This window comes from Callorhinus ursinus, unplaced genomic scaffold (assembly GCF_003265705.2).
Source record: "Callorhinus ursinus isolate GAN/ISIS: 27379988/994484 unplaced genomic scaffold, GSC_fseal_2.0 scaffold10, whole genome shotgun sequence".
Lineage (NCBI taxonomy): Eukaryota > Metazoa > Chordata > Mammalia > Carnivora > Otariidae > Callorhinus > Callorhinus ursinus.
Window position 1 is genome coordinate 79,239,942 of NW_027397072.1, and position 27,601 is coordinate 79,267,542.

Genomic DNA, 27,601 nt, shown 5'->3' on the forward strand with positions numbered 1-27,601 from the left:
AAAATTCCCACTACAGATCTAGAAACTGCCCAAATACATTTTCATTAGTGCTAATCTATTAGTTACACGTCTGTAACTCTAAAATGTATTGGCTAGGGGCGCCTGGATGGCTCAGCTGGTTAAGCGTCTGCCTTTGGCTCAGGTCTGGATCTCAGGGTCCTGGGATCAAGCCCGCAACAGTGACTGTTCTCCCTCTCCCTCTGCCCCTCGCCCTCCACTTGTGCTCTCTCAATCTCAAATAAAACCTTAAAAAAAATTTGTTTTAATGGTTAAAAGGGTAACTTTTCTGTGATTTCCCCACAATTAAAAATTTTAAAATGAAATTTTTAAAAAGAAGAAAAGAAAAAGAAAAGGACATAAGATACTGGAAAACATTCCATAGGCAGCTAGAATCACAGAGGCAAGCCACAGAGAAGAGGGTAACTGTGATGTTCATTTGGAGTACAACACTGGGCAAGAGGCTACTTCTCCAAGAAATCTATACAGCAGTTATCTAGGATTTTTTTTTCCCTTGGACGAGAAGGCAGTGGGAAGCCATCTGAAGAACTAATTTACTAAGACCAAGTACCGCCCTGAATTTGAGAGATAAATTATACCATAAGACAAAACAATATTACAATAATTTGGATCCCAGAAGAAGAAGAAAGAGAAGAGCAGAAGGTATATTGAACCATATTATAGCAGAGAACATCCCTAATGTGGAGAAGGAAACAGGCATCAAAATCCAAGAGGCACAGAGAACTACCCTCAAAATTAATAAAAATAGGTCAACACCCCGACATCTAATAGTAAAACTTACGAGTCTCAGAGACAAAGAGAAAATCCTGAAAGCAGCTCGGGAGAAGAGGTTGGTAACCTACAACGGTAGAAACATTAGATTGGCAGCAGACCTATCCACAGAGACCTGGCAAGCCAGAAATGACTGGCATGATATATTCAGAGCACTAAAAGAGAAAAATAGCCAAGACTATTATATCCAGGGGCGCCTGGGTGGCTCAGTTGGTTAAGCAACTGCCTTCAGCTCAGGTCATGATCTCAGGGTTCTGGGATCGAGCCCCGCATCGGGCTCCCTGCTCTGCGGGAAGCCTGCTTCTCCCTCTGACCCTCCCCCTGCTTGTGTTCCCTCTCTCGCTGTCTCTCTCTCTCTCTGTCAATTAAATAAATAAAATCTTTAAAAAAAAAAAAAAAGACTATTATATCCAGCTAGGCTGTCACTGAAATACAAGGAGAGATAAAAAGCTTCCAGGACAAACAAAAACTAAAAGAATTTGTGATCACCAAACCAGCCCTACAAGAAATATTGAAAGGGGTCCTCTAAGCAAAGAGAGAGCCTAAAAGTAACATAGACCAGAAAGGAATAGAGACAATATATAGTAACAATCAACTTACAGGCAATACAATGGCACTAAATTCGTATCTTTCAATAGTTACCCTGAATGTAAATGGGCTAAATGCCCCAGTCTAAAGACAAAGGGTATCAGATTGGATAAAAAAAACAAGACCACCCATTGATATGCTGCCTGCAAGAGACTCATTTTAGACCCAAAGACCCCTTCAGATTGAAAGTGAGGGAGTGGAAAACCATTTACCATGCTAATGGACACCAAAAGAAAGCTGGCGTGGCAATCCTTATACCAATTAGATTTTAAACCAAAGACTGTAATAAGAAATGAAGAAGGACACTACATCGTACTTAAAAGGTCTCTCCAACAAGATCTAACAATTTTAAGTATTTATGCCCCTAACATGGGAGCAGCCAATTATATAAGCCAATTAATAACAAAATCAAAGAAAAACATCGACAACAATACAGTAATAGTAGGGGACTTTAACACCCCTCTCACTGAAATGGACAGATCATCTAAGCAAAAGATCAACAAGGAAATAAAGGCCTTAAATGACACAGTGGATCACATGGACTTCACAGATATATTCAGAACATTCCATCCCAAAGCAAAAGAATACACATTCTTCTCTAGCGCCCATGGAACATTCTCCAGAAGAGATCACATCCTAGGTCACAAATCAGGTCTCAACCAGTACTGGGTTCATTCCCTGCATATTTTCAGACCACAATGCTTTGAAATTAGAACTCAATCACAAGAGGAAAGTCGGAAAGAACTCAAATACATGGAGGCTAAAGAGCATCCTACTAAAAGAATGAATGGGTCAACCAGGAAATTAAAGAAGAATTTTAAAAATTCATGGAAACAAATGAAAATGAAAACACAACCGTTCAAAATCTTTGAGATGCAGCAAAGGTGGTCCTAAGAGGAAAGTATATAGCAAAACAAGCCTTTCTCAAGAAACAATAAACAGCTCAAATACACAAACTACACCTACATCTTAAGGAGCTGGAAAAGAACAACAAATAAAGCCTAAGCCCAGCAGGAGAAGAGAAATAATAAAGATCAGAGCAGAAATCAATGAAATAGAAACCAAAAGAACAGTAGAACAGATCAATGAAACTAGGAGCTGCTTCTCTGAAAGAATTAAGATTGATAAACCCCTGGCCAGACTTACCAAAAAGAAAAGAGAAAGGACCCAAATAAATAAAATCATGAATGTAAGAGGAGAGATCACAACCAACACCAAAGAAATACAAACAATTATAAGAACATATTATGAGCAGATATGCCAGCAAATTAGGTAATCTGGAAGAAATGGATGCATTCCTAAAGATGTATAAACTACCAAAACTGAACCAGGAAGAAACAGAAAAATAGAAAACCTGAACAGACCCATACCAGTAAGGAAATCGAAGCAGTAATCAAAAATCTCCCAACAAGAGCCCAGGGCCAGATGGCTACCCAGGGGATTTCTACCAAACATTTAAAGAATTAATACCTATTCTTCTGAAACTGTTCCAAAATAGAAATGGAAAGAAAACTTCCAAACTCATTTTATGAGGCCAGCATTACCTTGATCCCAAAATCAAAGACCCCATCAAACAGGAGAATTACAGAACAATATCCCTGAAGAACATGGACGCAAAAATTCTCACCAAAATACTAGCCAACAGGATCCAACAGTACATTAAAAGGATTACTCACCACAACCAAGTGGGATTTATTATACCTGGGCTGCAAGGTTGGTTCAACATCCGCAAATCAATCAGTGTGATACAATACATTAATAAAAGGGGGCGCCTGGGTGGCTCAGTTGGTTAAGCTACTGCCTTCGGTTCAGGTCATGATCCTGGAGTCCCGGGACTGAGTCCTGCATTGGGCTCCCTGCTCAGCGGGGAGTCTGCTTCTCCCTCTGACCCTCCCCCCTCTCATACTCTCTCTCTATCTCATTCTGTCTCTCAAACAGAATCTTTTAAAAAAAAAACCACACAATACATTAATAAAAGAAACAGAAGAAAATAAAGATATGATCCTCATGTAGAAAAACCTTTTGGCAAAGTAAAGCATCCTTTCTTGATTAAAACTCTTCACAGTGTAGGGATATAGAGTACATACCTCAATATCATAAAAGCCATCTATGAAAAACCCACAGTGAGTATCATTCTCAATGGGGAAAAACTGAGAGCTTTCCCCCTAAGGTCAGGAACGCGGCAGGGATGTCCACTATCACCACTGCTATTCAACATAGTACTAGAAGTCCTTGCCACAGCAATCAGACAACAAAAAGAAATAAAAGGCATTCAAATCGGCAAAGAAGTCAAACTCTCACTCTCTGCAGATGATATGACACTTTATGCGGAAAACCCAAAAGACTCCAGCCCAAAACTGCTAGAACTCATACGGGAATTCAGTAAAGTTGCAGGACATAAAATCAATGCACAGAAATCAGTGGCATTTCTATACACACCAAGACAGAAGAAAGTGAAATTAAGGAGTCAATCCCATTTACAACTGCACCCCAAACCATAGGATACCTAGGAATAAATCTAACCAAAGAGGCAAAGAATCTGTACTCAGAAAACTATAAAATACTTTTGAAAGAAATTGAGGAAGACACAAAGAAATGGAAAAACATTCCATGCTGATGGACTGAAAGGACAAATATTGTGAAAATGTCTATGCCACCTAGAGCAATCTACACATTTAAGGCAATCCCTATCAAAATTCCATCAACTTATTTCAAGAAAATGGAACAAATAATCCTAAAATTTGTATGGAACCAGAAAAGACCCCAAACAGCCAGAGGAATGTTGAAAAAGAAAAGCCAAGCTGGTGGCATCACAATTTCAGACTTCAAGGTCTATTACAAAGCTGTAATCATCAAGACAGTATGGTACTGGCACGAAAACAGACACATAAATCAATGGAACAGAATAGAGAGCCCAGAAATGGACCCTCAACTCTATGGTCAACTAATCTTCGACAGAGCAGGAAAGAATATCCAATGGAAAAAAGACAGTCTCTTCAACAAATGGTGTTGGGAAAATTGGACAGCCACATGCAGAAGAATGAAACTGGACCATTTCCTTACACCACACACAAAAATAGACTCCAAATGGTTGAAAGTCCTAAATGTGATATAGGAGTCCATCAAAATCCTAAAGGAGAACACAGGCAGCAACCTCTTTGACCTCAGCCACAGCAACTTCTTCCTAGACACATCGCCGAAGGCAAGGGAAGCAAGGGCAAAATGAACTATTGGGACTTCATCAAGATAAAAAGCTTTTGCACAGCAAAGGAAACAGTCAATAAAACCAAAAGACAACTGACAGAATGGGAGAAGATATTTGCAAAGGACATATCAGATTAAGGGCTAGTATCCAAAATCTATAAAGAACTTATCAAACTCCACACCCAAAGAACAAATAATCCAATCAAGAAATGGGCAGAAGACATGAATGGACATTTCTGCAAAGACGACATCCAAATGGCCAACAGACACATGAGAAAGTGCTCAACATCACTCAGCATCAGGGAAATCCAAATCAAAACCTCAATGAGATACCACCTCACACCAATCAGAATGGGAGGGGGAGATGAACCATGAGAGACGATGGACTCTGAGAAACAAACTGGGGGTTCTAGAGGGGAGGGGGTGGGGGGATGGGTTAGCCCGGTGATGGGTATTAAAGAGGGCACGTATTGAATGGAGCACTGGGTGTTATACGCAAACAATGAATCGTGGACCACTACATCAAAAACTAATGATGTAGGGGCGCCTGGGTGGCTCAGTCGTTAAGCGTCTGCCTTCAGCTCAGGTCATGATCCCAGGGTCCTGGGATCAAGCCCCGCATCGGGCTCCCTGCTCAGCGGGAAGCCTGCTTCTCCCTCTCCCACTCCCCCTGCTCGTGTCCCCTCTCTCACTGTGTTTCTCTCTGTCAAATAAATAAATAAAATCTTAAAAAAAAACTAATGATGTAATGTATGGTGACTAATGTAACATAATAAAATTAAAAAAAAAAAAAAAAAAGACCAAGTATTGCCCTTGCAAGCGACTAAGTAAATGAAGTGGTAGCAGTCACTAACAGGACTTGACAATGCCTGCTCCGACAGCTCTTACTTGTCCTTATATGGTAAAGGCTTTAATAGCAGATCAACAGCTTTTATGTAATATTTAAATAGAAAAATACAGCTATTTTTATGTTTTGGTTTGATTCAACCATAGAGACCATCTTTGTCTACAATTCTCAGACTGCTGAAATTACAAGGGCACAGATTCTTCAATTTCATAACCCAGGGAAGTAGAATCTTCTTCTAGACGTATCCCACACACTAGTCAGGATTTGACTTTGGAAAGACTCTCCTCAATCTATTCAAAACACAAATCAGGGGCGCCTGGGTGGCTCAGTCGTTAAGCGTCTGCCTTCGACTCAGGTCATGATCCCAGGGTCCTGGGATCAAGCCCCACATCGGGCTCCTTGCTCAGCGGGAAGCCTGCTTCTCCCTCTCCCACTCCCCCTGCTTGTGTTCCTGCTCTCGCTGTGTCTGTCAAATAAATGAAATCTTTAAAAAATAAATAAATAAATAAATAAAAATAAAAACACAAACCAGACACCCAGGTGATGGACATTAGGCCCTTGTAACTATTTCCAAGAAGCACAACTAGTGGCTCTAGACTTTACCATATACTTGCTTTTAGGGATTCAAAACCAAACTGACAGTTTACATCCTAAGGCTAGGATGTAAATAATAAAATACTGTGTGTATTTAAAATACCTTTGAAAAATATATAAAAATAAAACGTCAAGATATTTCAACCAGGTATTATTCCTAACCTAATAGGACCCTTTTAAAAAACTTTTTAACCTGGCTCCTTCATCTTCAGTATACTGAGACATGTTCTTCTGACCGTTTTTCTGCTGCAGTGAAACAATCCCCATATTATAGGAGATACCTTCTTGATCAACACCAAATAAATACAGAAATCAAAGAACTTTAAACCACCCAAATAAAAGTGGCTACAATATACACAGCACTGTCTAAACAACAAATGATAGACTTGGGTACACAAACCTTTTCTAGAAGTGAGTCTGATCTTTCCAGCTTTTCTTGAAAAATTGCCTATTATCCACCCTATTTGTGACTTGTGTATATACACTGCTTTGTCATGTTGCTGGTATTTGGTCTTGCTAGGTGTTCCTTTTTAAAAAGTTCCCCCTGCTCTACTTATAAAAGAACTACATGTTTACTGCAGAAAACTGAGAAATACAGGAAATAGAAAATGGGAGAAAATGACCATATTCTCACCATCTTTTAAAAATTTCCCCTCTTGGGGCACCTGGGTGGCTCAGTTGGTTAAGCATCTGCCTTCAGCTCAGGTCATGATCTCAGGGTCCTGGGATGGAGCCCCACAATGGCCGGGAGTCTGCTTCCCCTTCTGCCCCTACCCCACTTGTGTTGGCTTGCTCTCTTCAAATAAATAAAATCTTAAAAAAAAATTCTTTTGACTGATACTTTATATTTCTTTCCTTTCAGTATTAAATTTTAAATTTAAACATACCACTAGGAATATTTTACATTTCCAGTACTTAAGATTTTTTTCAAAGAGATCTTTATATTTACTATTTATGTTCACAAAAATCTGTGGAGGAGGTAGTCCAAATACAGTTATTTTGCACACAGTTTCCTCCTTGGGTAGAAAGACTACAGGCTTTCAATAAGGCTGCATTGCTGGTTGGTGGTGCAAAATCACACTTAACTTGTACAAAACTGTTACCAATCTTCAGTGGAAAAACAATGCTATCAATATAATAAACTTCTGAAAAGTAAGAATACTTACCTTGAATTGAACCAGCCTAATACAATTCAACAAAACAGATGCTTTGAATCCAGCACCTGTCTGGGTCAGGTATAGTAGCTCCCAGGTATGTATGGTATATGCATGGACAAAGAAAATGGGTCCTACAAATAAGGTTCCATCTAGACTCTAACCATAAGTAGTCCATACTCATAAAAAGTAGAGATCCAGATACAATATCAACTTTGTTAACTGGTTCTCTGACCTTAAGTCACAAGCAGTCGGATCCCAGTTCTTTCATTTGTCGATAGAGTTGAACCTGACAAAGCCTAGTCTCTTGCAGCTTTTAAAATGTACATGATTCTATACACCTCTATTTACTTAAGGAAAAAAAAAGCTTTTTGAATGAAAGCATATATATTATGTAACTGTCTATACTTCCAGAAAACAAGATGTGCCTATCCACAGAAGTGGCTATCTAGTGAAGACTTAACCTTACTCAAAAAGGTCTAGCCTTTGCCCTTGGTTCCTGAGAGGCGATCTCTAAGCCCCTGGAATGTCCTGCTTGACAAATGTCTTTGTTTACCTAGGGACTATGAGCCACTCCAAATAGTCTAACAATGTGATTTATGGTGGAAGCTCTGGGTCATGCATCATCGACCTCCTGAGAGACTAGAGACTAAAGGTCAGCCATGTGGGCAGCCAACCATAACTGTAGGACCAAACTCCAATAAAAACTCTGGACACTGGGGTGCCTAAGTGGCTCAGTCGTTACGCGTCTGCCTTTGGCTCAGGTCATGATCCCACGGTTCTGGAATCGAGCCCTGCACTGGGCTCCCTTCTCAGCGCGAAGCCTGCTTCTCCCTCTCCCACTCCCCCTGCTGTGTCCCCTCTCTCCCTGTGTCTCTCTCTGTCAAATAAATAAATAAAACCTTAAAAAAAAAAAAGAAAACCACTCTGGACATTAAGGCTTGGATCAGCCTCCCTGGTTGGCAATACTTTGTGTGTACTGTCACTCGCTGCCAGAAGTTAGTGCTGTCCTAGACTCCAGTGAGACAGGACAACTGCAAGTTCCACCTGTGTGCGCCATGTGCCTTTTCCCTTGGCTGGTTTTAATCTATACCTTTCACTGAATAAATCATAACCATGAGTACAACAGTTTTCAAGAGTTCTGGGTCCTTCTAGTGAATTACTGACCCTAAGGGTGGTTTGGGGAATCCCCAAACTTGCAAATCCACAAACTGGTATCAGAAATGAGAGTGGTCTTGGAACTCCCAAACTCTGGAGTGGCAGAATGACAACTGTCCTCCAGTATTCATTCTCCCTTTCTTTTAGTAATAGAACACCTCTCCGACCCCCCTGAGTGGGAAGCAGAGTTACCAACTAGAGACTACATTTCCTAGGCTCCTTTAAAATCGGGCATGGCCATGTGACTAAGTTCTGGCCAGTGAGATATGAGCAGAATAAGATGTTAAAAAAAAAAAAAAATCTGTGCCATCTTCTTAAAGGAAAGTATTTCTTTTTCTGTTATGCAGCTATGAGGTAACTTGGCTTCAACCTGAAAATGAGAACAGTACCACAGGGGATGGCTAAGCAAACAGAAGGAACCTGAGATCACGAATAACCTTAAAAAACAAAAACAAAAACTGCAGTCCCTCACCCACTATGGACTGCCCACCTACTGTTACAGGAGAGGTAAAAACTTCAATATCATTTGCATCACTGTGTTCATAAGTTTCTGCTACAGCAGCTTAGCCTGTATCCTAATGAACAGAAGTACATTTCAGCATTTTAATATTATGATTTAGAGTCAGTATTTAAATAAACTACACACAGATAAAAACAATATGTATACGAAAAATATTTGGATATATTAAAACTGAAAATGCACAATATTTGTAATGTCCCAGTTTGAGACTGATCTTATTAAAAGGAAAGTTCCTATCCCAAACCAATATAACAAAGAATTTTCTCTCTTATCCTCTTTGTTGTAACAACAAAAATACAAAAATATGATTGATTTCACAAAATCAGTCATTTGAATACAAGTTGAAGGAGGCGTTCTAAAAGAACTACTAATAATTTTCTTCCCTGTAATTACAGATTTCCAGAGAAGAGAAAGGAAAGAAATGAAGACTGCTATTTTAATAAAGTACAAAGAACCACCTTCTCTTGACTCTCCAGGATGTAATGAAATTAACTGGTTTCTAAACACCTTCCCTCAATTTTCCTGACTTTCTGAACTCCAAACCATGTGGCCCAACTGCTTATTAAATATCTCCACTAGGATATCCCACATGCATCTCAGAGTTAGCATGTCCAAAAAAGCAGGGCTCAAGCTAGAAAGTAAAACAAAAGAACGTTCTTCTGCAGATAACATGGTTAAAAAATGAGGCTAGAAGACGGAATAAAAAGCCAGTGATCTTCACTAAGAGGTGGTATTTCTCACAGGGAAGCCAAATAATTATTCATAGGAAAGTTCAAGGTTGCAGTAAATCAAGGATTCCAAAGGTCACAGAAGTTTAGTAACAAGGACAGAACATACCTGGAGAATAAAGGAGGTAATATCAAAGAAGAGGGAATTATATCTTCAGTAGTTCTCATACTTGAGCATGCACCAGAATGTTTTGGAGGCCCGGTTAACAAAGACTGCTGAGCCCCAACTCCAAGGTTTCTCATTCAGTAAGTCTGGAGTGGGACCAGGAATCTCCATTTCTAAAAAGTTCCCAGGTAATACTCATGTGGGAGAGCCACAGATTTTGCCTACAGTGTATCTAGAGTGGTAATTGCAAACAAAGACAAGTACTGAAGTCCAGATGAGACCAAGCATACCAAAGAGAAAGAAAACTGCTATAATATAAACTAAATAAAGAATTTCACAATAACAGGAGTAAATGCAACTCACCAGATCAAGGTTTTGATTAGATTACAGGTAACAAGATCGCTCCCATCCTGTGCCTTGCACTCCCTCTCCCCAAATTCCAGGTCTGATCTACATTCTGAATATCATACTAAGGAGTGAACCTTACTTTGCAAAAGTTAGAAAAGGAACAGTAAATGTGTATATGTGAATGCTGGAGGATGGGGATGGCTGAACACAGCCGGGAGAGGTTCTGCCTCCTGAGCCTAATCATGGTCCCAGAGTCCCAGGATTGAGTCCCGCCATCAGGGTCCCCGCTCAGCAAGGAGTCTGCTTCTCCGATTCTCCCCCTTCTCATGCTTTCTCTCTCACGCTCTCTCAAATAAATGAAATCTTAAAAAAAAAAAAAAAAAAAAACTACCACCAGCGAAACCCACTAATTTTTAAGACGATATGACATTCCAAATAGGAGATGCAGCATTTCTCAAAAAAATACTAGGAATCTTACTCAGTGAAACAGTTTATTTAGCTAATACTCTATTTTTGAGAAATATCCAGTGAGTTCCAAGGGAATGTAATATAACCCTTCAAATGAAACAATCAGAAATAAGATGTTTACTGGGCATAAACAATATGCAAAAGAACATTATCAACCTTCAACACTGTAAACCTGAACAGCTCAACTCAAGAAGTACAAGTAACTCAAGAGGTGAAATTTAAAATGTCAATTAAGTTACTAAAAACTCTTTACAACACTAACAACCAATTGATACATTATCAACACCTCCACCTCACTAACAAAATCTCACCTCAGATTTAGATTTCCTCTCATTTAACACTAATAACAACTCGTCTAAAACTACAAATCCAAATATACCAAAAACAAAACTGACAGCCAAAATTACTGAGCTTTTGAAATACTAAAAAGCATGTAGTTTATAAACTTACCTGCAACACAATTTATTTAAGTATATGACTCAAATGAACGTCCATCCAGGTTTTAAACACAATTATATCGATAAAAGAAAATGTTACAATTTTCAACAGAAAGCAGTCTCTCTACATACATATATTCAAATGCTATCTGTTACAATTTTTAGTAATGGAGATCACTGGGCTACTACTACAGAGATATGCTCTAGTTTCAACTGTCAGAAATTGGGCAAATGTCTGTTCACACTTCTTCAGCTATTGTTGTACAAGACAAAATTTAGCTGGCCTTTGTCCCTCATTCCTGGACATTCCTGGAGACTCTAAATCCTTGGAATTTTACAACTGATAGGAGAATCATTATCCTTGGTGGGCTCCTAGGACATCTTTTTATATTAATATAGAACTCCCAGTAGGCCCCGAGTTTCAGGATGGGACTAGCCATACTTGAAAGGCCAGTCAAGTGAAGGGGGCCTGGGTGGCTCAGTCAGTTAAGCATCCAACTCTTGGTTTCAGCTCAGGTATGATACTGCGGTAGTGGGATCCAGCCTCGAATCCGGCTCTGTGCTCAGCACTGAGTCTGCTTCAGATTCTCTCTCCCTCTCTCTCAAATAAATAAGTAAATAAATCTTGAAAGAAAGAAACAAAGAGAAAGAAAGAAAGAAAAGGAGAGAAGAAAAAGCAAGAAAAGAAAAGAAAAGAAAAGAAAAAACAAAGGCCAGTCAAGTGATTAGAGGGTTGGGGCTTTGAGCCACATGATATCAGCCTGATCTCTTGGAAGAGGGCGGAGCTGAAGACTGATTCACCATGTGGCCAATAATTCAATTAATCATGCCTATGTAATACAACTCCAGTAAAAACTGTGGACACCAAGGCTTAGGTGAATTCCCCTGGGTGGTAATCTCATCAATGTGGCAGAAGGATAACACACCCTGATGACGTGGGAAGCCTCAAATTTGGGACCCTTCCAGACCTCTCTCTAGGTATCTCTTCATCTGGCTTGCCCTGATTTGTATCCTTTATAATAAAACCATAATTCCAAGTACAGTGCGTGCAAGTACTTTCCTGAGTTCTGAGTCACTCTAGCAAATTATCAAATGAGGGAGTAGTGGGAACTCCCAAATTTGTAGCCAGTTGGTCAGAAGTACCAGGTGGCCTGGGAACCCTGGAGCTTGCAGCGGGTATCTTAAAGTGAAGAGAATCTTGTGGACTGTGCCCTTAACCTGTGATATCTGCCCTAACTTTGGGAAGTTTTGTTTTGTTTTTAAGATTTTATTTATTCACCCAAGACAGAAAGATTCAGAGAGAGAGCATGAGCAGGGGGAGAGGCAGAGGGAGAGGGAAAAGCAGACTCCCTGCTGAGCTGGGAGCCCGACATGGGGCTCAATCCCAGGATCCGGAGATCATGACCTGAGCTGAAGGCAGACGCTTAGCCATCTGAGCCCCCCAGGCGCCCCTGACTTTGGGTAGTTAGTGCCAGAATCACACTGCAGCTATACAACAGGATATACTGTCTGACCTCTCTCTTACAGGAACTGAATGAGAAAAAGCCAAGTGAAAGCACTTTTTAAGGTATAAACCATTACAAAAAGTAAAGGACATTTTTGGTTATGCTTTCAAAAATATTAAAGAAACTTAAAATATTTTTTAAAATTCAGGATAGTCCAATTTAATTTTTTTAAAAAATGCGTAAAGTAATAGAACTTATTTTAAGATAAAATTCAGAAGTCTGATGAAAAACATTTAAAAGAGAAAGGAACTAAATCATAATTAAGACTAATGCCTAAATGATAAAAATATGTTAAGTTCATTCTTAGGAATCTCAAAAGTGTAGAAATGATGGCCTTCAGAAAAATGTAAGATTCAGCTATTGTTTTCTAACTAAATCTCCAAAAAGCTCATTTTCACCTTGGTTTTGATCAGGAATGACTGAAGCCACTAAGCAACATTTTGGTTACTCAGACGCTGGATTCAAGTAAAAATCATTCACATCACAATGAACTTTTTTGCCCGTCCGTAACTAATCTTTAATTCAAGCATAAAGCCATAAGACCAGAATGGTCTTTAAAAAATTACTCAAAACTAGGGTGCCTGAGTGGCTCAGTCAGTTAAGTGTCTGACTCTTGGTTTCAGCTCAGGTGGTGATCTCAGGGTCCCTGAGATGGAGTCCTGCTTGGGCTCTGTATTCAGCAGGGAGTCTGCTAAAGTTCCTCTCTCTCTGCCCCTCTCCCTGCTTGCACGCTCACACTCTCTAAATAAAATAAAGAAATAAATCTTTAAAAAAATTACTCAAACTAACGTGTGTGCATAGGCAACTACCTGCCTACACGAGAAAACATATTTTAACTTGACTGGATAATACCCTCCTTACTTACTAAATACAAAGATGGTAAAGATTTGCTCCATAATCAGCAGAAACACATCACTAATTTTTATTACTTACTTGCCACCTGAAATTTTAGCCTTAAGCAAATTTAAAGATATCCATGTTTTCTTAACTCTAATGCATCACATCTATTATATACAAAACTTTTTCAAACTATTTACAAACTGACCTTCCATAACACACATGCTTTGACTTGTTTCAGTAACTCTGTAATAGGATGAGGAAAAAAATGATTTTGCCTATCATCAACCTATCAAACCATTTTTCACTTAGAGAATATATAGGCATTTAAGTATAATAGTTAAATCCAAAGAAAATTTACCCACAATGAAATTACTTGCAGTTTGAGGAACACCACACACAAACAACACGATAAAACATAATAGCAAGTTTCCAAACAGGAACCTCATTTTAATGTGCCTCACAGCAAAGTGGTTATGACCCTGGGTTATGGAGTGAGGCAGGAGTAGATTGAAATCCTGGCTCCTTTCTTGCCTGTGTAACTGGCCCCCAGGAACATTATCTGCATCTGTTTCTTTATAACTGTGCCAACCTTAGAGGGGTTATTTATATTAAATGAGACACTGCACCTAGCGAAGAGTCTGAGGCACAGTAAATGTTTAATAACTTAGCAATTATTATTAAATTTTGGAAGAAATGTTACCCAGAGAAGCAAAATTTTGATTTTTTTTCCCCTAAGTTTAAGGCCCACAGATAGGATCCTACTGGCTAAAGTTGAGACTAAGAAATGAAACATGTTCCTACAAAGAGGTATTTTACTAAAGATATGTGGACTAAGTAAAAATAACTGGTATCAAGCAAGCGCAGTTACTACAGGGAGAATCTTAGTTTCTAACAATTCAAGTTGCATTAGCTCAGAGTCAGAGTGTCTATTATTACAAAGTTATTGTTTGTCCCCACTAATTCTTTCTTCTCTATTTCTGTAAAATACTGAAGAAAAATCAAAATCACATCATGAAAAGATGAACAGAAAAGAAAAAAAAAGATATGATGTAGGGGTGCCTGGGTGACGCAGTTGGTTGGGTGTCTGACTCTTGGTTCCGGCTCAGCATCTTGATCTCAGCGTCATGAGATTGAGCCCCCTGTCGGTCTCCACACTTGGTGTGGAGTCTGCTTGGGACTCTCTCTCCCCCTCTCCCCCTACCCCTCTGCCCTAAGCATGTGCTCTCTCTCTCTCTCTCAAAATAAATAAACAAATCTTAAAAAAAAAAAAAAGATATGAAGTATAGTTGGGTCACTATAGGTTCTCATTAAGAACCAAACACAATTTTGGAGGAAAAATCCATAACAAAAAATAGCAGAAACTGAACACAAAAGATGATAAAACACCTCTCCTTTCCCAAATACTACAGGGCTCATCCTTCAACTGGATCTTCAAGGATTTTCTGTCTTCAGCTTCCAGCAAGTCCTTTTATCACCACGGTCCTATCTCCAGCAAAACTTCAAAGGGAAATATGTAAAAGCTACTCTGGTGGGCAGCTGCTAAGATAATCTCTTCTAGCATCTTCCACAGATCTAAGAATGAAAAAGCTGACTTCCACATTAAGACCAATACTAGTCGCCATCCCCAACAGTTTATTTTTAATCCATTCTAGACATCCACAAAATATATTTATTTTAAATAAGAGTTCCATAAATATGACTTTGGTAGCCAAAAATAACACCGAAATAAATACAAAATTCAAGGCTTATACCTCTGTCTCATGCAAAAACACAAAATCCTAAGTGAATGTTCCCAAGTTAATTTCAAATACTGTTCTAGAAACTATAAAATAACCCTGTTCTAAGCACTTTACATACATTAATGCAATTATTACTCACCATAATCCTATAAGGTACACATGGTCCCCATCTCACAGATGAGCAAACTGAGGCATCAAAAGATATTAACTTGCCCAAGACTACAGAATCAGTAAACAGTAGGAGACAGGATTCTGACCCAGGCTGTCTGATTCCAGAACAATGTTTAAATTAAGTATACCATTCACTCATTTAACAAATTTTGTTGAGCATCAATCTAAATCTACCAATTCAGGTAGAATTCTGAACACTGGGGATAGAGCTGTGAGAACAAGTCAGACAAGGCCCCTGCCCTCTAGTGGGAGAGAGGCCTTGAAGCAAACAAGTGTATGGAGACAATTGGTAAGTAAGTGAACAGTGTATCTTCACCTAGCAATAACTGCTATGAACAAAAATTAAAATGACAGCATCAAAAGTGGCAGAGGGAGGGGCTGGCTTCTATTTTAGGGATCAAGGAAGGCCTCTATGAGGTGATGACATTGACCAGCAAACAGAAGATGTAAAGGCAAGATAACCACCAGGAGGAAGGGGTGGCCCAACTAAGAGAAGAGAAAGTTTTACACCCCTAAGGTAGGAATAGTTGGGTTAGTTCAAGAAATGGCAAAAGGACCAAGGGACTGGGGCAGGGCAATGAAGAGTCACACGGTAAGAGGTTTAGTTAGGACTGGCAGCTGCCAAATCACGTAATGCCCTGAGGGGCTGTGGTAAGGCGTTCTGATTCAATACTAAGGATAACAGGAAGCTTTTAGAGGCTTTTGAGCACAAGAATGACAGTATGATTTATGTCTTTAAAAAGCTCACTCTGGGGGCACCTGGGTGGTTCAGTCAGTTAAGCGTCTGACTTTGGCTCAGGTCACGACCCCAGGGTGCTGGGATGGAGCACAGCGGCAGGCTCAGCGGGGAGTCTGCTTGGCCCTCTCCTTCTCTCTGCTCCTCCCCCCACTTGTGCCGGCTCTCTCTCTCTCAAATAAATAAAATAAAAAAATAAAAAGATCGTTCTGATTCTTATGTGGGGATCAATCAGGAAGAAAAGCAAAAGAATCAGGGATACCAGGGAGGGCACTGTCCCAACAGTCTAAGGAAGCAATACTGGAACTCAGACTAGGATTCATGTACTGTTCGTAAGCAGGTGAGACACTAAAAGAAGAGCATGCGACCCAACTGTCTAAAAAGAATTTTTAAAATATGCTTCCTCCCTTCATCCTCATCCCCCCTTCCTGACTTGACTTTGAAAAAAAAAATCAGATTCTTTTTTAATATCCAAGTTAATGCTTCAGTTGGTGCTATATTTAGGAGAAAAAAAGATTAAAACATATTTCCTTCAGGGGCACCTGGGTGGTTCAGTCAGTTAAGCGTCCAACTCTTGATTTCCGCTCAGGTCATGATCTCAGGGTCATGAGATGAAACCCCGAGTGGAGCCTCCTTAAGATTCTCTCTCTCCCTCTGCTCCCCTATCCTGGCCCCGCTCGCACACTCTCTCTAAAAAAAAAAAAAAAAAAAAAAAACCAAAAAACGTATTTCCTTCATTTATAAGTGTTCTGTTCAACATTCTATAATGTATAATATGCCACATACATGTGTACATTCTTGAGAAACAGAAAGAAAGAGCTTTACTATTGTTTAGCTTAGCGCTCCTTCATTAACTTGGAGATAAGGAGTACCTAGCACCTCTTCTGATCAGCTCTCTTCTCATGCTTTGTTTCCAGCATATCCTGGCTCATTCTAGACCGTGAATTGCAATAAAAAATATACCAGAGGGAATATGTATGTATTTATTGAGCATTACTGTGTACCAGGTACTCACTAGATGCCTTACAGTTAAAGGCTCATTTAATCCTTAACTATCCAGGGTAGGAAATAATGTCTTCATTCTACACTTGAGGAAAAAACCAAATATTGGTAACTTAAATTGTCGAAGGTCACACAGCTAATAAACCAGAATTTACACCTACATCTAACTCGAAAGTTCTGATCTTTCCACTACAGCAACTGTCAAAGACAGAACTATCAAATACATGTAGTCTTCCCAACTTACTATTAATGACTAGCTTGTTGCTGGTGAGGACAGGGTTTCTTTCTTTTATGTAGAACTGACTTTCGCAGTTTGAGTGGGGAAAATTGAGTGATCCTAACTATTCAAACACATTATTTTGAAAGGTTATTTTCCACTTGAAATATCATAAACACTAATCCTAAAAGAGTGATTCCTACCTTTTTAGGGAAAAAGAAAAAATCTTAATTATGTATTGTTTACCATAAAATAGGAGTCAAGTTCTATGGCAACAGCCTAGCTTGGTATGGACTGATAAGAGAAAAAGAGGGTATGGACAAGAAGATAATCATAACGTAGCAGGTAGAATCTGAGTGGCAAATAAATAGCCTAAGAATTGAATGGAGATCCTCCTAAACCTGAGAAAAATTCATCCAAGAGGGACTTTAAGTGAATCTCCAAGAATCCAGCACAGGAAACACAGGGAGGGAACCACTTGCTAGCAGCACTTGCACTGGCTAAGACAAGGCTATGTGGGAAAGCAGAAACGCAAGTTTGGGAAGCAGGTCGACCGTTCTCCCAACGGCTGGATTACCGTGTTCTCCACAGCAAGAACCAACGTTATGGTGTGCCCAATTCTAAAGAAGAAAGAGCTAACTCTTGGAGACTAAAGCGGAGAGGCCAGACAGCCCAGAGAGACACAGATAATTAAGAACCGTTAAAGTCCTTAAAAGTCAGTTACAGGTCCTTTTATGGGATGTGCTAGTCTACATTTTTTTCACCTAAACGATACCATTGCCACTCTATACATGACCTGCGAATGCGTGAAAGACAGAAACAGTAAACTTACACCATCTGCAATTATTTTGTTTTAAACAGGGGGACTCTTGATATATTAAGATATTTTATTTCCTCACAGACTGGGTGTAGGTAGCAAGTGCACTGAAATATACAAGGAAAAGCCCCTTTCGGTCTACCAGGGGCTCAATCATTTTAATAGCGAGTGGACGTGTGAAAAAGGCAGTTGTAAGGACAGTTGGGGAAAGGTGCCCTGCATATTAAGGAAACAGGTAACAAGGAAAACTAAGTGAATAAAAATTGCCTTCAGCTAGTCCAACACAGATTTCTGAGACCCCAGTGCGGGGGAGGGGCGTCTGATGCCGGGGTCACGGGGTGGGGAGAGGGATGGCGTGGCGGGAGGCCGGGCGGAGAACACCAGCGCCCGGCCCCGGCCGACATCCTGCGATGCTTGATGAACCTACGACCGAACGCGCGCACGAATGAATGGCGCGGGGCTGAAAGGCCGGCCCAGGCGCCGACGCAGGAGGAAGGAGTTTGCGGGGCGGTGTCAGCGGGGCCGGGGGTGGCGTCCGCCGGCGGGACCCGGGGAGCACCGAAGGAAGGGCGACGTGCGAGTCTCCGGTGCCTGGCGGCCGTGCGCGGGCGGCGGGGTCGGCGGCGCCCGGCCGGCCTCGCCATGGCGGAGGGAGAAGGGGAGGTCACGCGTTACATAACCCGGCAGCTGCCGCGCTCGGGGACGCCGCGGGCCGCCCAGGCCGCGAGAGGACGGCCTGCGGTGCCCGGGCCGGCGCGCCCTCCCCAGCCCCGCCTCAGGCCGTCCGCGCTCGGGCCGCCGCCGGGCGGGTCTGCGGCGCCTCCGGGCGACGCGTGTCCGGTCCCACCCCTCCCCCACCCCCGCCGCCGGCTCGGGGGTCGCTCACCTTCCGCGTTGCCACGGACCACCATGCCCGGGCACGGCCGCCTGCTCGGCCTCGCGGGCTCCGGCGCCGCTACGGCCGCCGCACAGTGCCCCCGCCGGGGGCCGGGAGGAGGGTCGCGCGAAGAAGTCACACCGCTGCGCCGCGGCCCACGCTCGCCCCACGCTCACGGCGGCCGGCCCTGCGCGCGCTCAGCGGCTGCTCCCCTCCCCTACTCTGGCGGGCGCGCGCGTCGCAGCTCCGCCCCGCCCCTCCCCTCCCCCTCCACGGCCTGCGCGCTCCCTGGCTCCTCCCCCTGCCCTCCCCGCCTGCGCTGGCCGGGCCGGCGCGCGCGGCTGGCGAGCCACTGTCCCCGCCCCGGCTCGCACTCACCCCAGCGCGGCGCACGCGCCCGGTACGCACCCTGCTCCGGGCGACTCCCGCACCGCGGGCGCGGCGCCTCGGAGCTCTGCGGTTGCCGGCCCGGCCCCGCCCTCGCCCCGCCCTCCCGCCACCGCCCGCTGGGGGCAGCACCTCCCCGGCACGTGACCGTCTCGTTCGCGGGGGCGGAGAGGAGTGTGGCGCGGGCCCGCCTTCCGCATCGCGCAGCCAGCCCCGCAACCCCGCAACCCCGCAACCCCGCAACCTGCGCGCCTCCCGCTTGGGTCGCGGCGCGTCGGTTGCCTCTTCCGAGGGGGCGCTGCCCTCGCTTCGGAGAGTCCCCGCCGCCCCCGTCCCGCGATGGGCTGTCCACTCTGGGAGGAGACAAGTACGGGGACCGACCAGGCTTTAAACCCTGGTACTGTCTGAAGATAACGAGAAACACACGGGTCCCCTCTCCACAAGCGATTGATTTACAGTGACATCTAGCGGAGAAAGGGACACACATGAACTGACACTTTCCTCCGTCAGGGAGCAACCGAGAATCGTGGCCCACGTAGGTTAGCGAGAATGAACACTGCACCACGGGGTGTAAGCGATTTATCGCCAGCTCCCGCAGGGACACAAACACCATTTCTTGTCCTATGAGTTTCCGCCCGGGATTGCACCTGGATATTTCTACAGCAGGTATCCTATCCCACGTGCAGCACTGGAGTTACACGCGAAAGCAATTTTCTACTAACGTAAAAAAAAAAATCGTATATTGTGTATGCTCAAACACAATTTTAATTGAGGGCCTTCCGGCAGAAGACAATTGTTCCATAAGGACCATTTCCCCCCTTTTGGCAGTGTCGCTCTGCCAAGAGATCCCACAATGCTATTATAGTCTTTATTGTTGTAATGAACAAACATGAAGCGAACCTCCGTGCAAAAGCTCAATACTTTTTCCTTATTCCCTTACTAAGATACTTGAAGAGTTTGCACGTACTTAGGAAACAGTATTCTTGAAAACTGATTTTGCAGAGCTGAGACTTAAACACTGGTAACTCAGAGGATATTCGAATGACTTGTTTCTTTTATTCTAGCCTTTTCGGGGTTTGCCATTTTATAGACTTAGAGATAGACTTCCAACTTCGGTTTTCTTGTCTCTAACCTAGCAAAATCAGGTGGTGTGTTTTTCTGAGACGTCATAATTTAATACAAATGGCATAATTTCAGCAGGCTCACAACCAATTGCCCAATGCAACTAAGGGTATCCTCATCTGCTGAGATCCCACAGAAAAACAGTAGCAACCCTTATTAATTTTTAAATGTATATCTCTAATGGCAGCATTCTGTTAACAAGAAATGGCAAAACTCGAATTTCAAATTGAAAAAAAAAATCATGGGAACTCTACAGGAAATGTACCATTGTATTTCAATTGCAATTTTCTTTCCCACTCTCTCCTTTTAGAGTCAAAGATTTTTTTTTTTTTTCTCAAGAAAGAAACACAAACACTTAGCTAACTGGCCTTGGTAACACCTTTATAGAATATAGTAAGATGGAATGACTGCATTTTAGTGCTAAGTAGTAGAAAGCCTCTGATAAGGAAGAAAAAAATCACATTGCTCTTTAGATAAAATAGAACAAAGAGATGAGGAGTATGTAAATAAAATGTATACAAACTCCAGAATCCTTCATACAATTTTGTCAGTTTTCTTTTATTTTTGCCCATTCTAGAACATTCTGTGTCTTGCTCTCCCATAATATATTACATAATGTCTGAGGAGCCCTTTCTTTCAATGTTGTCCAGTCACCTACATTCATTCCTTCATTTACTTCCATTTATTCTCATGAGGACTATCTTTCTCGTCTAAGGGGAGCTGGCCTGACCTTTGGGTAGTGCAACTGAGAGAGCCACCCTGGACTCCCACACTTGGGAGATGCTTTGGGCTACTCCACCTTATTCCTCTTTTCTGAGCTTCATTAAAAGTTATTTTTGTTTATTTTGAGATTTCTATCATTACTGACATCTCAAGGGGCCTATGAAAGTGCAGACTCTTGCAGGACTGCCCTGGGAAAGGACATGGCTCTATTATCCTTTAACCTCTGTATCTGGTGGAAACTTTCCTTGAAAACACATCCAGTCTCTCAAATACCAAAAACAAAATAAGAACACAAAACCATTAAAAAACAGAGATTTGTACTTAAATCCCTTGGGTGATACACACACAGTAACTCCTGTGATTTACTCATGGGAAAGAATGATTGTGCTGATCGTTGTAAGGCATTCAGGACATTATGCTGAAAGACGAAATAATAACAAGGAAGAATGAGCACAAACCCACAGAAACTTAGAAAGGAATTTGGAACCAGAATTGGTTTACCAAGACTTAATTCTTCTAAACACATAATCTGTTTCTACAGAGTAAAAAAAGACCAGGGACAGGTATATACATATCTATATTTGAACAACGTAGCTCACAAAATTCAGGATGATTCAACAATTAAGTTATGATGAGCGTTCTGAATACCAGTTACTCTTTGGTCAACAGGGAACAAAATGCATTTCCTGCTCCGGAAAAGTTTCCAGTGTAGGAAGGGAGGCCCTTGCAGTACAGGTTAAGGGCTGCTATTGGGAAGTGTTCTATGGGAACATAGAAAGGATGTCAGGGAGGCTTCCTCGAAAGGAAGTATTACTACTGATAATAAGTTAAATACCTAACTAGGTGGTTACAGCCAGATCTCACCATTGTAAAAGCATGTTTTCCCCTGTGCATACTGTGGAGCAGTACTTTTTATCAAGTGAACAGTCTCTTCAACAATTTTTTAACCTAATGGTCTCAGTATTCATGGATGATCTTGGACTGAATCAGTTGTTTTACTGGGGTGCAAAGAAGGGATTTTCTCATTCCATAATTTTTCCCACATTGAATAGTTGGCATTTTTCTGGAAAAAAGAACTGTCCCTATCTACTGGGGATAAACTACCATTTCTCCTTGAAAAGGAGGGTAAATGCTTAATTCCTTCCCTTTAATTACTAATATTTGTAGAAAAGTATTATCTAATAGTTACCGCCAATGGTGGTAAATGAGCTTTTTCTTTCTCTGCTTTTCTTCTTTCCCTCAAAATTCAAATATACTCATAAATATTTATTTATTTATTGTAATCTTGCAAGTGATTATACTCATTCTTTTTGATGTATAAATTGTTCCAGATTTGGCCAGTTATAGCCCCTTCAAGTTGGTGCCTATGTCCTGTAACACACCTCAGTAGTTTTTTTTTAAGGTTTTATTTTTATTTATTTATTTGTTTGTTTAGAGCGTGAGTAGGGGGAGGGGTAGAGGCAGAGGGAAAGAATCTCCAGCAGACTCCCTGCTGAGTATAGAGGCCCAACATGGGGCTCAATCCCAAGACCCCAAGATCATGACCTGAGCTGAAATTAAGAGTCAGACGCTTAACCAACTGAGCCACCCAGGTGCCCCCACACCAGTAGTTGTTTAAAGTTTTGTTTTGTTTTTTAATCAAATAAGGCTACCACTATTATTCTTCTCTTTTGGGGTTTTCTTAGCTATTCTTGCTTGCTAATTTTTTTCATTTTAGGATCAACTTCTATAGTTCTCTGGGGAAGTGGAACTTGATATCTTTATTGGGTAAGGAAAGCCCTCTTTGGTAAGGAGCTTTTTGAGCAGAGACCAGAAGGAAGTAAGGAAAGAAGCCATGTGGGTATCTTGGAGAAGGGAATTCCAGGTTCAAAAGCCCTGAGTAGGGAATATGCTTCAGTATCTAAGGACAGCGAATTCCTGTGGCTGCCATGTGAGGAAGATTAGAGGAAAAGCAGAGGGGGTTTGGTGGGGGGGGTGGGGGGCAGAATCAGGAATTCTGTTTTAGTCATGTTGAGTTTGAGATGTCCATCAGATACGCAAATGGGGATGTTGAATATACAGTTAGATTCAACGGTAGAGTTTGGGAAGATGTCCGCATTGAGGGATCTGCATTTTGGAGTTGTTAGTTTATGGTGATGTTTAAATCCATGCAGCTGGATACAATCCGTTAGGGAATGAGTATATAGAGAGATGTTTGGTGACCGAGACAGCGCTACTATGAGGATGCTGTCGAGGAGAGAGGGATCCATTAAAGGAAACTGAAAACGATGAGCTGCCAGTGAGGTAAGAAGGAGAAGGAAAAGAGAGTAGTGTTCTGCAAGACCGAAATAAATAAATAAATAAATAAATAAATAAAGTAGTGGGGGAGTATTTCAAGGATGAAAGAAAGATCGACTGAGTCACACACTGCTGATAATTCAAGGAAGACAAGACCAAAAATGAACATTGGACTTGGCAATGTGGAGGTTACTAGTGACTTGGTGGGGACAGTCTTAATTGACACAATGGAAAATAAGAGGAGAGGAAGATGAATTCAGGTGTGAGGTGATGGTGGCCTGATCTAGGTCGGTTGTGGTGGAGGTGGTGAAAAAGGGCCAGACTCTGAAGGGGGTTTTCAGATCGAGCCAATGGGATTTGCTGATGGGTTGCCTGTGGGGTACAGGGTGTGAAAGATGATGTAGGTTTTCAGCCTGAACAACCAGAAGAATGGGGATGAAGAAGAGGATCAGACTTTCAAGAATCTTCCTGTTTCCAGTCTCTCACCTTCACCCCTACCTTCGGAGGCACTTGGTGCTCCCAACGCCTGAGATTTCTCAGATTGCTCCTCCTGCTGCCCCACCAGCAGCTCTTTGCATTCAGCTTCTCCTGGCCCCTGGCTCGCCAGATGAATTGCTATGCCTCCTTCTGATTTCCAGCTTCCAAACTTTTGTTGCTGTCTCTCCTTTCCCATTCTCCTCTTCCTTGTGTGTTTGAGTCCCTTTTAGAAAACAAAACAAAACCTTTTATAGTCATTTTTGTGAGATTTGGAAAGGGACAGAGAAAATGTGTCTTCTACCCAAAGTTTAACAGAAAGTCTCCTTGTTTGTTTATTTTTATTGTTTGTTTTTTTAAGAAGTTTTTATCTATTTGAGACAGTGAGAGAGCACGAGGGGTGGGGGGAGTGGGAGAGGGAGAAGCAGGCTCCCTGCTGAACAGGGAGCCCAATGCGGGACTCGGTCTGGGATCACCACCTGAGCCGAAGGCATATGCTTAACCAACTGAGCCACCCAGGCGCCCCTGTTTGTTTATTTTTTAAATTAACAAATGATTATTTCTCTAGTATGATCAGGTCAGTTGGTCCTTCATAATGCTTATATTAGATGTTTCAGAGCCTGTGTTTTCTGCCTGAGGTAGATCAACAATCTATGTGAGTGGTAGATTTTTCTTCCTGCCTTCCCCCTCTCTCTCTAATTCTTCTTCTCTTGCATGAAGCAATGCATTTTATTCACGAGTTGCCTGGGAACACTACCACTGGGCACCGGCCTGGAAAAAAAGTATGCCATAATCATTTAAAAATACATCGCTTTGACAATGTGAGCATGTGTGAGTGTGCATGTGTCTCTGTGTGTATCTTTGAATTTGAGGGTACACCCTTGTGAACATTTATTCTTAGGTTAGAGAGTCACAAAGAACCACACATCATTAACTGTGTTAACACATAAATTTAACACATAATTCTACCTCCATTTAGCTTAGGTCTCAGCTGGGAAGACATTCCCAGAGAATTTGGAATTCAAGCAGAGAGAGGGAATCTTCAAATGGCAGGCTAACTCAAGAGCTCCACGTGAATGTATAGGCTGGGGTCAGGAAGCTTATTCTTGCAAATTCTTGCAGCAAATTCATGGAGCAAAGCAGTGACGGAGGGAGGGAACTACATAGGCTTGTGGTCCTTGGAGTAAATTTCTCTTTCCAGCTTCAGCTGACGCAAGTTGGTATCCATAATTTGCAGCCAAGGGGCACCTACTAAGATTAAAGATCTGTGTTTCACCGATCTGGAAGGTTGATCAAACTTACCATAGGGAGTTAGAGCAGTCCATCTTTCTCTACTGACATCACAAAGAACAAAGCCGGGACTTAGGACAACATAGCTCTCAACTCAACTTTCCTAGGGGCTAGCCAATTCCCATGACCTGGGGCCATTTGTGGGGCTTTAGCAGAACTTGACCTCAGGGGCTGATCCCACCAAATGGAGAAAGCTGCCTAAGGACATAGGCCTAACTTATCAGGGGAAATTTCACTGGAACAGTAAGCAAACCCAAGGAACACTCTAAACTGCCCTGAATCTTGGGCTTAGTGGGAGAGGATTAGAAATGTACTTTGAACTAGATGAGAGACATAAGGATCACATTTCTGGACTAAAAGTAAGTAGACTCCCCCAAATTTCATATCCAAAATGATGCTGTATGTCTTGTTTTGTGACTTAGACAAGGTCTTTCATGGGATCTGTCTATAACTAGAATCCAACACATTAGGAAAGCCCAGGGGAAGAATATTCCCAAAGTTATACACCAAATCAGTGCGAGAACTGAAAATAAACCCGGGGACTTTTACCACTCCCTCTATCATTAGTGACTCCAGGAACCTGCAGGGACCTTCAAGGATGGAGTCTGTTTCTGGATTTTATTGGAAGCCTTCCCTTTTGTGGGTGTTTCAAACACAAATACTGAAGGGAAAAAAAGATTAAAACACATGTTCTGAGAATGATGACATACTGATGGTATTCAAACATAAACAGCACTTTCAATGGAGGGGCAGTTCTGTTGTAGGAACAGAATTAGTTTCTGGTTCTGACTCCGCCACTAATGAGCCACTTAATTTGGGGCTAGTCGTTTAACTCCTCTGGACCTCAAAGTCCTGGTCTGCACAATGAAAGGGATGCAGTAAGCAATGTTTTCCCTAGTTCTACAATTCTAAGAAACCTTAATTTTAAAGGTTTAAAAACTAAATAAAATAAACTGGAATGCTGGTTTGTATCATGCGGTACTGACCTATTCAAAATAATACAACATATTTAATACGATTCTAAAAAGCTGAAATGGTCACAGAAATATATTCATTTAAAGATAGAAAGAACAGGGCGCCTGGGTGGCTCAGTCGTTAAGCGTCTGCCTTCGGCTCAGGTCATCGTCCCAGGGTCCTAGGATCGAGCCCCACATCCGGGCTCCCTGTTCAGTGGGGAGCCTGCTTCTCCCTCTCCCTCTGCTGCTCCCCCTGCTTGTGTTCCCTCTCTAGCTGTGTCTCTCTCTGTCAAATAAATAAATAAGATCTTTAAAAAAAAATAAAAAATAAAGATAGAAAGAACAATGGAGAGGACTTTTGCTTCTGGCCTGTTTTTTTTTTCTTTTCTTTTCTTTTTTTTTTTTAGATAGGAGGAAGCCAGAATAAAAATAAGGGAATTATAAAAGACAAGCAGAATTAATCATTATATGAGTTTAATCAGGGAGAGATTAAAACAATCAAGAGGCTCAATATTGCAAGCAGCATTCATAATCATAGGCTTTTAATCCACATACACAAGACATCAAATATTTTCACATGGGGGGAAAAGGGGTTCAGAGAACAAAAGGCGTAAAGAAGAGTAGGTTTTGAATGGACCATTTCATTACCAACAGCCGGAGAGAGTGGCGAATTGCCAAAATGAAGAGCCTCATATCTAGGAAACACAGCTGATATTCAGGACACTGAGTGAAAGGGTGGTGATGGTAGAAATGATTATTAGCAGGCAGAAGGCATTTCAGCTAAGCAAAACACCAAGCCCAGATATTATTGTCTCAAAGGTGTTCTGCAAATAGGCAGAGATACAGAATGAAACTTGAAAAAAAAAAAAAACCCAACCCAATAACAAATGTAGAGAAAGAGTCCAGGGGTGCCTGGCTGGCTCAGTTGGTAGAGCATGTGACTCTTGATCGCAGGGTCATGAATTCAAGCCCCACTTTGGGCGTGGAACCTACTTAAAAAAAAAAAAGGAAAGGGGGCACATGGGTGGCTCAGTCGGTTAAGCTTCCTACTCTTGGTATTGTCAGGTCCTGATCTCAGGGTTGTGACACTGAGCCCCGCTCCCAGTTGGGCGCTCAGCAGGGAGTCTGCTTGGGATTCTCCCTCTGTCCCTCCCCTCCATGTGTACCTTTTCTCTCTCCAAATAAAATAAAATAAAGATTCCAAAGTAGGAAGAATCACAATTATCTTGAAGGAAACAAACAAACAAAAACTGAAAGACCAAATCAGAATATACAACAGCTCAGGCAAATGAAAAATCTACTGTGGGAAAATGGCCAACAAGAAGGCTGTGGGAAAGTAACTGGAATTTTTACAAGCACAAATTGGCCTTGTTTTTAGACACAAGCTAGTCACACCTAACCAAATGTCGGGTGTTTCTGGACGTTACTGGTGTAATTGTGAAGGAAAGCTGAAGTCCAGGCTGTTTATCACACAGTAATTCTTAGTAAGGATTATTCATAAATTCCTGCATGGGAAATTAATTTCAA

At 41.8% G+C, this 27,601-nt stretch overlaps 1 protein-coding gene across 1 annotated transcript in view; it reads right to left on the reverse strand.

Moving 5' to 3' along the window:
• Nucleotides 1-19,066, reverse strand: part of REV1 (REV1 DNA directed polymerase) — a 100,565-nt gene extending 81,499 nt beyond the window's left edge. Inside the window, exon 1 of the mRNA XM_025869001.2 lies at nucleotides 18,855-19,066. The gene's annotated coding sequence lies outside the window, so the exon portion shown is untranslated. The remainder of the gene's footprint in view (nucleotides 1-18,854) is intronic.
• Between the last annotated feature and the right edge of the window lie 8,535 nt (nucleotides 19,067-27,601).